This window comes from Petaurus breviceps, unplaced genomic scaffold, assembly GCF_028583685.1.
Source record: "Petaurus breviceps papuanus isolate PSGF00001 unplaced genomic scaffold, PetGlider_PUasm1.0 577, whole genome shotgun sequence".
Lineage (NCBI taxonomy): Eukaryota > Metazoa > Chordata > Mammalia > Diprotodontia > Petauridae > Petaurus > Petaurus breviceps.
Genome location: NW_027186389.1, coordinates 628,940 through 643,524, shown reverse-complemented (window position 1 = coordinate 643,524; position 14,585 = coordinate 628,940). Strand labels below are relative to the sequence as shown.

The 14,585-nt window shown below is 41.2% G+C and overlaps 1 long non-coding RNA gene and 1 pseudogene across 1 annotated transcript; both read right to left on the bottom strand.

Moving 5' to 3' along the window:
- Positions 1 to 336: 336 nt before the first annotated feature.
- On the bottom strand, positions 337 to 8,743 carry LOC138173302 (uncharacterized). Its single transcript, XR_011171366.1, has 3 exons — positions 8,443 to 8,743; positions 7,202 to 7,718; positions 337 to 1,010 (listed from the first exon to the last, which is right to left on the bottom strand). It is a non-coding gene; the product is annotated as an uncharacterized lncRNA (long non-coding RNA).
- Positions 8,744 to 9,360: 617 nt separating this feature from the next.
- Positions 9,361 to 10,564, bottom strand: LOC138173301 (non-selective voltage-gated ion channel VDAC1 pseudogene; annotated as a pseudogene).
- Between the last annotated feature and the right edge of the window lie 4,021 nt (positions 10,565 to 14,585).

The window sequence follows — 14,585 nt, the reverse complement described above, 5'->3', positions numbered from 1 at the left end:
AGAGAGAGAGAGAGAGAGAGAGAGAGAGAGAGAGAGAGAGAGAGAGAGAGAGAGAGAAACCTGGAAAATTTGTGATGGCTCCTAAGATATACCTAGTTTCATGTTAGAAGGCAAGAAGGATGGAGAAGTGCATGGAGGCCAGGTCCTTTGGGGGATGGTTGTAGTAGTTAAGTATTTGTAGGTAAGGAGACTCTGAGAGGCATCTTCACCGTCATCAAGTGTGTGAGGGGGAGGAGATGTTAAGGCATTCTCTTCTTGTGTCACTGGGTGCCTTTGATTTGAGGTTGGCTGATCACTTGTTAAAGATGGCAGAGGATAGAATTCTGTATAAGTACATGAGAGTCTTTTTCTGTTCTCAGATTCTGTGGCCACCTGTTCTTTGAGTTGCTTTGATGACAAGGCTCTAGAAGTAACTCTCCTCTAATGAGGAGGGCACAAAGCAGAAAGAATTGCATGGTGACATCATGGTTTCTCTGTCTCTCTCTGTCACAGAGGTCACTGAGCAGAGAAGCAAGAGGTATCAGATATTCCGTCTCATGCCCTATTGTGATGCTGAGGTGTGCTAGCTCTCAGAGGACTCAAAGACAAATATCAGAAACAATAAGGATGGTATTCATGAAGATCTGTGAACTGGCAAAGACAATCTCATAGAAAGTTTCTGCCCTCACAGAGTACACAGGGAATGGGACTGACTTCTGTCACCTGAGAGCAGCTGCCATTTCTTCTCCTTTGGAAGAGGTAGGTGCCCATTCACCTTCTTAGTTAAAAGCTTCAAGTGGCTGATTTTTGCTTTAGCTCTCCAGCATTTTGCTTTGTACCCTCCTACTTCATGTACCTTAGCCAATTCTATTTACCCTTTCCTGGGCCCAATAAAATATTGTCTCATCTCCCATGAGTCTCTTGTTTCATTCTTCTTTACTCAGTACTATTTGCAGAAGCTTAGAGTTGGCAGGAGTGCTGATACCTGGGTCAGGACACAGGAGTTTGAATCCTGGCTCAGACAGTTTCATCTATAAAATGATAATATATGCAATGTCTAGGTGACATGTTTGTTAAATGAGGTTGGTAATATCACATAATCAACAAGCACTCATTAAGTGTTTACTGCATGCTAGATCCTGGACTAGGCACTGATATAGTAGTGTTAGGCACAACAGAAACTACTTTGTCACGAGGTAGAATAATGTAATGGGGGAAAGGAAAAATGTAAAAAAAGGGTAATGGGAAATTTTATGGGGAGATACCACTCTTCTGGAGAATGACAGAGAAGGCTTCATGTAGGACACTGTTCCTTAAGATGGACCTTCAAAAGGTTCAAGGAATGGAGGACTTTCAAGAGATTGTATTGGGTTAGGGTTAGTTCATTCCAGGAATGTAGATATTATAGGGAGGGGAGTTGGTAGGAGGAGATAAAGCTGTGAGACAAATGAAAAGCCCAAAAGACAGAGTTTCTGAGTACTTAATAATCAGTGTATTAATTGGCCTTTTGGGTAATCAATAAATTGATGGCCAGTGGTTTTGATGGAGTGATGGAACCTGGACCCCTAAAAGGAAAAGACCCCGTCTTTGAAAACAACCCAGTCCCTGAATTTTTCTGTACATTTCAGTAGCCCAGATCACTGGGGCCTCCACTCAAGGCATCTGGCCCACTTAATTAGATTACTTGTCAGTCCTTCCTCTACTGCACCTGACCCACCCTAGACCATTTACCATTCCTTAATCCCATCCAGATTCTTTCACTGTCCCTTTTGGTATATAAGAATCAGTCTCACTCCCATTAAATTGCAGATTCACTAGGAATCTAATCTCCTATTCCTCTTATGATAAACCTTGCCACTTTGACTGAAAGAAGCTTGATTGTTTGAATTTTTTCCAGGCGGACCCTCTGTACCCTTATATTTTGGGGGTCCCAGCAACCTAAACCACATCAGTTTCTCTCAGTAACCAGACACCTAGTGGAGATACTGAATGACTTAGGATGCTTTTAGAAAAGGTGATGCCTTGACAGGTGAAAAATCAATCTTGATTGGTGAACAATTAATGAGGGGGTAGACTTTCAAATGAGAATGTGGGGTGAAAGCCCTAAGCTCCTCCTGCTGAGAATGTGGCTTGATCATGAGATTCAGTCACCTCCAGCAATCTGGACAAAGGAATCTACCCAGAGTTGTGTTATCCTAAACTCCCATGGAGGGGGGTTAGTTTGCAAGGATATGGGCTTGATGCCATCTTTTTGGAATTCACCTAGATTAGATTCTGTTTGCACTCTAAACAAAAGTGAGGTCATTTGGTTTGGTGGTGCCCTGCCCAAGATTGAGGAGCCTATTCCCTGAGAATTGGGGCAATCTCATCTATCATGAATGTCTTGCAGAGACTGAGCTACAGGGGTTGGTTCTTGAATGAGGAAATAAAGGGAAAAAATCTTAATCTGAATTTAATAATTGGTTATTAGGATAATAGAAAATAATTTCTCTCAGATGGACATAAGAAAATACAAATCCCAAAGGAAAAAAATTCTAGGAACAGTGAATTTATAAATGAATTCTATCAAACAATCTGTAATTCCAATATATTTTAAATTGTGAAAACAGAGAAAGAAGAGATCTTACCAAACTCTTTCTATGAAATAAACATGGTCTTGAAACTTAAACTAGGGAGAGAGAAAGTAGAGAAAGGAAATTATAGACTACCATCTCTAATGGATATTGATGCAAAATTACTAAATAAAATTTAAGCAATGGGGATACAACTACATATCTTAAAGATTAGATACAATGACCAGGTTGGATTTATACCAGGAATGTGGGATTGTTCAAGTATTAGGAAACTGTAAATGTAATAGTTCATCTTTTTTTTTTTTTAAGCAATTGGAGTTAAGTAACTTGCTCAAGGTTACACGGCCAGTTATTTCTGGGTGTGGTGCTAAGTATCTGAGCCCAGATTCGATCCCCCAGGTCATCCCAACAGTGGGGCCGGTGCTCTTACTCGCTGAGCCACCTGGCCGCCCCTAGTTCATCTTTATAATACAAAATAAAATCACACAATTATGTAGGCACATGAAGTACTTTAAAAAATACAATGCCCCTTGACATTAAGAACATTAAAAAACACGGCAATAAATCCACCAAGATGCATAGATCCACTGGTGGTGATGGTTGGTTGACCTCAGTGTCTGGTATCTTATCCTGCCAGTTGATCTGAGTCTTCTTAACATAATTCAAATGGAAGGGATTCAGTTTCCTGGCATGGCACTGGCATCCTGTCCAGGTTTCACAGGCGTACCAAAATGAGGTCAGCATAATTGCTCTGTAGACCTTCAGTTTGGTAGTCAATCTAATTGATACCTCTTCTCTCCCACACCTTCATTCAGAGCCTCCCAAACATTGAGCTGGCTCTGGCAATGTGTGCACCAACCTCATTATCAATGTGTACATCCCTAGAAAGTATACTTCCAAGGTAGGTGAACTTATCCACAGCATTCAAACTTTCTCCATTTGCTGTAACCAATGGTTCCACATATGGATGGTGTGGTGGTGGCTGATGGAGTGCCTGAGTTTTCTTGGTGTTAATTGTTAGACCAACATTAGCACAAGCAGCAGAGAATTGATCCATACTCTGTTGCCTCTCAGTTTCAGAGGCTGCATTGAGAATAACATCATCTATGAACAGAAAATCATGCACTGACACACCTTCCCATTAGTGTAGCATGGGAGCAAGCACACAGCCTTGTTTCACTCCATTGGTGATTGGGAGGGAGCAAGAGCATCACCCATTATTCAGAACCCAGGAAAGCAAGCCATCATGAAACTGACCTACAATGCCCATGAACTTCTCTGGGCAAGCAAATTTTGACTTAATTTTCCAGTAAGCCCCCATGACTGACAGTATCAAAGACCTTGGTCAGAACTACAAACATTGTATACAGACCTTTGTTCTGCTCCTGGCATTTCTCTTGGAGTTGTTGGGCAGCAAAACACTATATTAACCATTCCTCAGCCCTTTCTGAAGCCACACTGGCTCTCAGGTAGATAACCATCTTCTAGGTGAAGGATCAACTTCAACAACAAGGATCTTGCCAGTAGGGTGGCTGGGTGGCGCAGTGAATAGAGTACCAGCTCTGGAGTCAGGACCTGAGTTTAAATCCAGCCTCAGACACTTAACACTTACTAGCTATGGGACCTTGGGCAAGTCACTTAACCCCAATTGCCCTGACTTCCCCCTCCAAAAAAAAAAAAGAATCTTGCCAGCAATGACTAAGAGAGAGACCCCTCTGTGATTGTCACAGGACAATCTATTTCCTTTACCTTTATAGAGATGGACAATGGAGACATCCTTGAACTCCCAGGGGATAGCCCCCTCTTGCCATGCAACCTGGAAAATTTCAGTCAGCTTTTGTGTGAGCGGTAGACCCCACACCTTGTAAATCTCTGCTAGTTGTCAGTGCTCTAGACAAATCTTTAAGACTACAACCTCCAGAGAATGTTTTGATCTGCATCAGTGAAAGGAGTTTCCTTCTGTATCTCTTCATCCATCCCTATATCAATAAAATCATGTGCTTGGTCCTTATCCCAATTGATATACATTTCTCCAATTAAAAGAACCCCCTTTCACTTTTTTGCTACCATAAAATTGCTGCTATAAATATGATTTTTATATATGGGACCTTTCCTTCTGTCTTTGACCTCCTCAGTTGTATTCCAATAATGGTTTCAATGGGTCAAAGGGCATAATTAACTTAAGGATTCTTCTAGTGTAGTTCTTTTTTATTTCTTATTTTAAAAATATCTTATTTCCCCCAATTACATATTAAAACAATTTTAAACATTTTTTTTCAAGTTTGGAGTTCCAAATTTTTTCCTTCTTTCCCTTCCCTTCCCCCTTCCTGAGATGGTAAGCAATCAGATATAGGTTATACATATACAATCATGTAAAACATCAATAGTCATTTTGTACAAGAAGACTCAAATAAGAGGAAAAGAATGAAAGAAATTAAAAAGAACATGCTTTAGTCTGTATTCAAACAATAACAATTCTTTCTCTGGAGGTAGATAGTATGCTTCATCATTAGTGTTTTTGTGATTTTCTTGGATCATTGCATTGCTGAGAATAGCTAAATCATTCATGGTTCTTCATTGAACATTATAATATTGCTAATACTGTCTACAATGTTCTTCTGGTACTGTTCACTTCATTTTACATCAGTTCATGTAAGTCTTTCCAGGTTCTTCTTAAATCATCCTGCTTGTCATTTGTTACAGCACGATAATATTCCATTGCAATTGTGTACCACAGTTTGTTTAGACATCCCTCAATTGATAGGCATCCCTTTGATTTCCAGTTCTTAGCCACCACAAAAAGAACTGCAGAGACTCTTGCCTTTGTATCCTCAGTGCTCACAATAATACCAGTTACATAGTTGGCCCTTAATACATGATAAAAATATCTTGCACTTAGAGCGTGCTTGAAAGTTTCCAAAAATACTTTACATATTATCTCATTTATCCTCAAAACAACTCCGTAGGGTAGGTGCTATTATGATATTCATTTTACAGGTAAAGGAATTGAGATCCAGAGAGATTTGCCCAGAGTTGCTTAGCTGTCTGAGGTGAGATATCACCACATTTGTATCATAAAAAGAGTTTGGTAGGGCTCCTTCCTTGTCTATTTTTCCAAATAGTTTGCATAGTATAGGAATTAATTATTTTTTAAATGTTTGGTAGAATTCACTTGTAAATTCATCTGGCCCTGGAGATTTTTTTCTTAGGGATTTCGTTGATGGCTTGTTCAATTTCTTTTTCTGAAATGGTGTTGTTTAAGTATTTTATTCTCTCTTCTGTTAATCTAGGCAATTTATATTTTTGTAAACATTCTTCTATTTCACTATAATTGTCAGATTTATTAACAAACAGTTGGACAAAATAGCTCAAACTTGTATCTGGGGTATGTTTTTAGCAACACAGGTGGAAAGTTCCTTCATTATTATGGCCTATTAGGTGGTTTTCAGGGACTCTGGTAGGGGTCCCCTTCTAGCAGGTTTAGGGGGCCTTGGTGTATAATTTCTGGTGGACACTTCACTCCCCCCTTTTCTTTTTTTTCTAAGCAATTGGGGTTAAGTAACTTGCTCAAGGTTACATGGCCTGGTGTTTCTGGGTGGGTGCTAAGTGTCTGAGCCCGGATTCGATCCCAGGTCATCCCGACTCTGGGACCAGTGCTGTTACTCACTGTGCTATCATAGGTGGGACTCGGACTCAACTGAGTCCAAGGGAATATAAGTAGTGCGAAGGGCATTTTGGAGGTCCCACCGAGATTGCCTTTGGCATTAACCCACAGCTGGACCGAGCTTCCTGGACGCTGGGAAAACAATTCGCCCCAGGGGTGTGGCCACCGAGAGACATTCCTCGCCTAGGCTCCCATTGCTTACCTGAGTGGACTGGAAACCTGAGTCCTACCCAATTCTTTCAATTCGGTCCAGGAGTGAGTACTCATAAAGTGTATACCGCCTAGGGGAGACGGTCCTCGGCCCCAGGTAGAGTAGGAGGCTAAGCTGGATGCAGCGTTACAGCCCCTACCAGCCTGCAAGGTCGGGACTCTGACGGAGTGCCTTTTTCTTTTATGTTTTGGGTGTGTTTGTGCTAAGTGTTGCTGTGGCTTTCACTGTCTACTTGTACAGTTTGTGGAGTTGTCGCTAGGTGTCGCTGTTGCCCAACTTCTATCAACCTCTTCTTTCCCTATCTGTGTAATTGTTTTCATTTCTCTTTGTTCGCATTTTTGTGATTTTAGCCTCTATCTTTTTTTTTTTTTTGTTTTACTTGTACTTATGGGCCAATAAACATCTATGCCCCGGGGGGATCAATCCCCTTTGCAGTATTTTTTAAGGAACTTCAGAGAGTTACGTGGGTAACCAAAGAAAAGTCCTTGTTTTGTCGATCTGAATGGCCCCAATTTGGCGTTGGCTGGCCCTCTGTGGGCACGTGCCACCTAGCTGACCTTGGCCGAGTCCGGAAGATAATATACGGATCCCCCGGGCATCCGGACCAAGTCCCTTATATCACTGTATGGATAGATCTAATACCCAAGGGGGCCCCGACATTTGTCCAAGTTTTGAACTCTAAACCAACCTCAGAAGTTCTCAAGTCCTGGGCCCCTCCTCAGGGAGTCGTTGCCCTAGACCAAAAACCTCATAACCTACTCTATCCGGTCTTACCTCCTGATCCTGAGGACCCTCTTGGTGCTATTCTCGATCATCCTCCATCCCTATATCCGCCCTCTTCCAAATCCCCCTCGGCCTCGGCCTCCCCTCCTCCCTTTAGTCCATCACAGGCTCTTGGCGGTGCTTCCTATAGAACTCAATCTCCCGCTAGTGTCCCGCCCCCTGACTCCACTGATCTGTCAGCGCTCTTCCCCCTCTGACAGATTGCTTCACCTCTGGGATCTGATCAGCCCCGTCCTTTCATGGTGTATGTCCCCCTTTACACCAGTGATTTGTACAATTGGAAGCAGCAGAATCCGTCCTTTTCAGATAAACCCCAAGGTTTTATCAATTTGTTGGAGTCTGTCTTTTTTACTCACCAGCCCACCTGGGATGAATCCAGGGTAAGCTAGGCTTCGCTTCGGCTTTGCTGGGTAATCAGGACTTCGCTTGGTAGTTTTGCATAATCAAGGCTTTGCTTGGAAATTAAGCCTTCACTTCAGTAGAAACGGTGTTAATAGCATTACACCCCCTAGGATTCATATTCTGTTGTTAGCAACCCTTTATTCTTTTTTTTTTTTTAAGCAATCGGGGTTAAGTAACTTGCTCAAGGTTACATGGCAAGTTATTTCTGGGTGTGGTGCTAAGTATCTGAGTCCAGATTCCATCCCAGATTGGATCCCCAGGTCATCCTGACACTGGAGCTGGTGCTCTTACTAGCTGAGCCACCTGGCTGCCCCTAAGCAATTGGGGTTAAGTAACTTGCTTAAGGTTACAGGGCCAGGTGTTTCTGGGTGGGTGCCAAGTGTCGGAGCCTGGATTTGATCCCCAGGTCATCCCGACTCTGGGACAGGTGCTCTTACTCCCTATGCTACGTGGCCTCCCCGACAACCCTTTATTCTATAAAAATATGTCTGACCGAAGGCTCAGGGCTGTCTTTCAGTCTGAGAGGCAGTCACTGGCCGGTTAATAAACACTCCTATCAAATTACAATTGGTTTAGCTGTCCTGCTGTAGCAGCAAGCACCACGCCCCCAGGGTTTGCCAACACCACAGGTTCTTGGATCTGCTTTGTTAAAGGAAAGCAACTCAAAATGGGTTAACAAGCTTACTTTAACCAGTCAGACCATATATCGTTTACCTTGTTCAGGGGAAATAGGTCAGTACCCCGAACTTCAAAATATACAGGCAGTGTTATCAAGACAGAAACAGATCAAGTAGACAGATTTCCAAACTGTCCAACTATTACATCCATACCCAGTCAACATCTGGGTTTCCACATCTGGGTTTTTCAAAGCCGGGGGACTCTCAACAACGGCTTTCCAGAATTCAGATCAAATCACAGACACTTCTCAAAGTGAGTCCCAAAACAAAGCTACACATCAGGGCTTATATAGCCTTCTCCTGGCTCAGAGAATGTAACAACCTTATTGACTCACTGGCCAATCAAGAAGTATCTACTGAAAAACAAGCCTCCCTCCCCATGCTTCAGGTGCATTTTAGCCTAGGGGCAGGGAAGATCTTCCAAATTTGCATTCCCATTACACCTGCTTTCTCAGTTGTCCACTACACAATATTTTATTCAAGTTGCAGTTTTTAAGTGGTGGTAAATGCAGCATTTGGAGGGGAAGACATCTAATTCCACACAATATGGAAGATTCTAAAACACACCCATTAATTGCTAAAAAATGAGTGTGAGAATAGAGCAGGTCCGATTTGGATTCCAAGTGATGTCATACGTGAGCATAGTTACACAGACCTTCCCTGCTTCTGGTTCTGTGTCCTAGCAGCCTCTTTATATGTAACTCAGTCAAAGTGAATGGAATCAAAGTGAGACTGGGAATTAAGCACTGCATTATTGCCTTAATCACGTCAAACTGGCTCCACAACAAAATGGTACAAAGTGGACACCTAAAAGGACTCTGCAGACAACTTTTGGCAGAAGTATCTAATCAAAGCTGGAACAATTCATGAGGATTTGACTTAAAAAAAAAAGAGTCCCCTTTTCAGACAAATTTTCACTCCATCAAGGAATGAGCCTCTGTCTACCCACTTAGGATAGTTATGTAGCCAAGTTGACTGCAATGGACCATGAATTCTCAGGAAGTCCACATTTCTTTCATTTAATCAGTCCACATTTAGTAAGTGCCTACGTATCATTGCCTTCCACTAGCAGCTATCTCTAGATAAAAAAAGTGGCTCAATGCACCCTTTCAGTCCTTAGAGAATTCTGAAAGCTGTTGTGGGAATCATCACATATCCCCTCAAAAGCCTGGAGCTGAAAGGACTTTTTTTCTGAGTCGGGTTTCTTCTGTATCTCTGAAAGGATAACACTTTAAAGCTGCATCATCTTTAACCTGGAGGTCTAACATGATTGGTACAAAACAATACTTGCATCCCAGACATACAACATGAAAAGGTACACTAATTTCTGAAGGTAGCTATCCTGCAAAATATTTTAAAATTAAGTGATTGTACAACTTCTTTTATGCTTGAAATTCCAGTCCTAGACCGAGCTTGTGGCCACCAGCAATGACATTCTTGCCATCCTGCAAAGCTGATAATGTCAGTTTGAAACCTGGTTTTAGAGTCTGGGTGTGACCTAAGCCTATCAGGCTAGAATTGTTCACTTTAGCAGAGAAGGAGGCGTCAGGGTCAATCTGATATTTGGCTGCTATTTCCAGCTGTCCAGGCTAGGTTGGCAGCAGTTTCCAACTTCATGCTCACCTTCTGATAAATAGAGCCCCCAAACTCTGCCATCGTTCACATTGGTGTGCAGCTGAATTCATTGGTCTTGTAGCCAACAGCAAAGTTGCTCTGGGTCACCCAAGATTTAGAAATTTCAAAATTCATCTGGTAGCCTGCCAACCAACCCTCATAGCCAAGTATCACAGCTCTTCGTATTGAAGGTCCAGAAATATCAAAATCCATGTCGCAGCCAAGACTGATATGTTCCCGCTTATATCCTGACTCAATCTGAGCACTTTTCCCCCTGTGTTAGGTGAGAAGGATGAATCAAAGGTCAGCTTCAGTCCATGTGCAAGCTGATCCTCAACAGTAATTCCAGTGCCTGGATGTATCATCTGTGTTCCATTTTTCTATGAATGTCAAGCCACATTCAGACCATTTGTATTTTGTTTCCCAACTATCCGAAACTTTACTGGTCTCAGTGTTTGCTGAACCTGAACTTGTAGATTCCCATTGATTCTCAGACTTTATTTTCAGATCCAATTTTATTAAGCCAAATCCATAGCCCTCAGTAAACACATCTCTGGCAGATTTGCCAAGGTCAGCATAAGTAGGTGGCACAGCCATTTTCTTGCTCTCCCGTCGGACACAGCGGGAGCAGAAGGAGGCAGCGGACACAGAGGCAAAGGGGCGGCCTTGCTTCACTTTCTGCTCGCTCTATATTCTACATCCCCTCCCCCTCTCTCCATAGAGTCAAATTCCTCACACTCCTCACTTGTTTTCCTCCTATATACTCTACATTCCCTTAATAAATATGTGTAGATTATATGTAGATTACAGAGGTGTGGCAGTGAGGATACTTGAGACCTGACTGGGACCTGACCCCTTCTCTTCTAAGGTCAGAGTTGTGTGCCACGCTCCCACCTTTCTAGTTCCCTCTGGCCATTGACATAATTCCAAGATGCCAGGGTTTTAGTAAAGTAAGGTAAGCAACAGTTTTCCCACAGCTATTGATTATCTTCCAGTAACTTTTGTGGGAGTAAAACAAGATTCCATTATATCCCCTCTTATACCATTGTGTAAGGTTTACATTGGATTGGATTGTGAGGTTTTTCTACCCTGGTACACGCTCAATTTTTGTGTAGGTACCATCTACCACTGAGAAAAGGGTCTATTCCTTTCTATCCCCATTTAATTTTCTCCAGAGGTCTACCATATCTAAATTTTTAAAGATTCTATTCACCTCCTTAACTTCTTTCTTGTTTATTTCATTGTTAGATTTATGTAGTTCTGAGAGGGGCAGTTTAGATCTCCTACTAGTACTGTTTTGGTGTCTGTTTCTTCCTGTAACTCACTTAACTTCTCCACTAAGAATCTGGATGCTATACCACTTGGTGCACATATATTTGGTATTGATATTACTTCATTGTCTATGGTACCTTTTAGCAGGATGTCATTTCTTTCCATATCTCTTTTAACTAGATCTCTCTTTGCTCCTGTTTTATCTGATATCAGGATTGCTACCCTTGCTTTTTAAAAAATATTCTGCTAATGCATAATATATTCTGCTACAGTCTTTTACCTTTACTCTGTGTGTATCTCTCTGCTTAAAATATGTTTCTTCTCAGCAATATATTGTGCAATCGTGGTTTTTTATTCTCTCTACTAGGCACTTCTCTTTTATGGGAGAGTTTTCCCCATTCCATTCATAATTATGATTATTATTTATGTCTTTCCATCCTATTTCCTCCCCTGTTTATGCTTTTCTCTCCCCTTTCTCCCTTCCCTTCCTCACTAATGTTTTGTTTCTCGCCACTGCCTCCCTCAATCTCCCCTCCCATCTGTCAGCCCCACTCCCTTTTTTTTCCCCTTTTCCTTACTACTTATTCCCTCTGACTGTCTTTTTTAAAAATATATTATTTGTAAGAGGATAGAACAAAAGTCCTTTTCACACATTGCCTGGTTCAGTCTTTGAGCAGTGAAATTTCAATGTGAAAAAAACCCAACCCCCAGAATGTGGCTGAGCAGGAAACAGACACTTGGGATATGTGTTTGCCTCTTTCATATTTTCAGTATCTGTATTTGCATACTAAATGGGAGAACAAGCCTGTTCTCCACCCACTATTTTTTACTTGCTAGGCAGGAGAGACTAGGAGCTTAAAAAGTGGGATAGTCTAAACCTTGAAGTATTGTCGTTAAGAGAATACCTGGTTTATAGCCTACCCTGCAAAGATGAAAATTTAGGAAATATACTAGTCACCATAAACTAGGTAGAGGCTTTTTTTTTGATGGCAGAAGAGATCTGGCACAAAATCAGGAAAAGTCTTCAAAAGAAAAGGTTAAGCATTGGCCTAATGGGTGATTCCACATTACAACATACCCAAATTTATGGGTTGTAGCCAAAGAAGTACTTAGAAGAAATGTTTACATCAATAAAATAGAGAAAGAGCAGATGCATAACTTTTTCATGCTGTTAAAAAAATAAGAAAAAACAAACTAAAGATCCTCAATTGAACACCAAATTAGAAATATGAAAGTCAAAGGAGAGATATAAAATGGAAAATAAGAAACCCATTGAACTATCACATAAAACTATGATCTGCTTTGATGAAAAAAAAACAATAAAGTAGATAAACTCTTGGCTAATTTGATTTCAAAAGGAAAGAGGAAAACCAAATTATCAGTATCAGAGATAAAAGAGTGAATTTACCACCAATGAGGAGGAAATTAAAATAATTATTAGCTGCTATTTGGCTCAATTTTATGCCAATACATCTGAGAATCTAAGCAAAGTGCATTATGAATATTTACAAAACCATGAATTGCCCAGATTAACCAAAAAGGGAATGGAATACTTAAAATAATCGCATCTTAGAAAAAAGAAATTGAACAACCTATCAGTGAACTCCCTATGAAAAAATTCTTCAGTGCCTGATGGATTCACAAGCAAATTTTCCAAATATTAAAAAAAATTACTACCAATACTATATGAAGTATTTGCATCAATAAGCAAGGAAGGAGTGCTTCCAAATTTCTTTTAGGACACAAATACGGTGCTGGTACCTAAACAAGGAAGAGTGAAAACAGAGAAAGAAATTTCTTCTCCTTGGAATGTTTGATACTTTTAGTCTTTCTCCTTTATTTGCCTTTTTGCTCACTTCTGACTCTGTCCCTGTGAATGTGGTTTCCTGGGATGCTGGATCTCAAAATGTTCCAGTCTCCTTCCACATTGGGCAATTTATGATTCACCAGCCTAGGTCTCTGCCCTTCTGACTTTTGGGTGATCAGAATGGGCCCCAACTGGATGCCATACTCTTTCTCTCAGTCTTAATCTAATGTTGCTCAGCTCTCCACATGCAGACTGTCCTTTCCTGCTGATAATCATTAAATATCATATTTTTGGCCAAAGTCTCAATTAATCAAACAGACTGCTTTGCCTTGCTAGAAAAATACCTTTTCTGTCAGCAAGTCCAGGCTGGAAGTGGGATTTCCCCTTATCTTGGGACATACTCCATTCAGGAAGAAAGCAGAGACATCCTGAGATCACAAATTCCAAATGGACCCTTCTTTGTCTTTGCTCTCTGAGTGGGTTCAGAGAATACCTCTTATTATGTCAACAAAGCAGAGGAGGCTTACTTTATGGCCCTTAAGGATGAGACCCTTAACTCGAGGCATTAACTTGAGTAATGGGACTTTTTCTCATCTTAATATTTTTTTGGACATATACTATGTTATGGAATGTTAATGGTAAAGAAAACACAGATATGCTCAGTCATAATTTCAATTGACACTTTGTCAATTCTCCTATTTTATTGTATTTACCATCTATTCAATTAAGAAAATTCCTTTCTCATTCAATGATTAAACATTTCTTTTAGAGATCATAAGTTTGTGTGACACAGCCACCCTGAGTTAGGATAGTTCTAAAATGTACTTAAGCTTTCTGAATCTTTTGTTCAGTAGTCAGACTTGATCTGGCTCCTTGTACAAGTTTGTTGTCTTAAAGGAATAAAATGAAATAACTGTATATCACTCTTTGTCTCCTTTAACCAAACTTTTTAAAGGTTAACACTGCTGACTTGTCTCATTCCCTCCATTCCTTAGTTCTCCAGTTCCAACAGTTCACAGCCAGCTTTTCTTGGCATCAGCAGAAGCTACTTTCTCTCTCACTGGAGTTGGTGCTTCTGAGCCCTGAGGAAGTGTCCACAGCCTGGAGCAGGGTTCTCCATAGCACTAGAAAGGTGGAGGGGAGACTGGGGTTTAGGGGGGACAGTTTTTTTTAAAGCAATTGGGGTTAAGTAACTTGCTCAAGGTTATACGGCCAGTTATTTCTGGGTGTGGTGCTGAGTATCGGAGCCCAGATTTGATCTCCAGGTCATCCAGACACTGGAGCTGGTGCTCTTACTCGCTGTGCTACCTGGCCGCCCCAAGGCGGGGACAGTTTTGAAGTAAGCTTGTGTTGTGTTCTTGGGTCTGCTAGTGCCCCCTTGCTACTGAGGTGGGGGAAGATTGTTGAGTGAGGTCAGGGTCAGTGAGTGTCACTTTCTGGGTTTGGGTTTTAAAAAAAAAATCTTCCTTTCAATTCTGGGTGTTCTAGACCATGAAAACAGCTGAAGTTACTTTATCTTTGGCACATACTTTCTTCTTTTAAAAGTCTGAGAGGTAGGAGGGGGTAGGAAGAGAGAAGCAGAGACAGAAATGCACATACACAT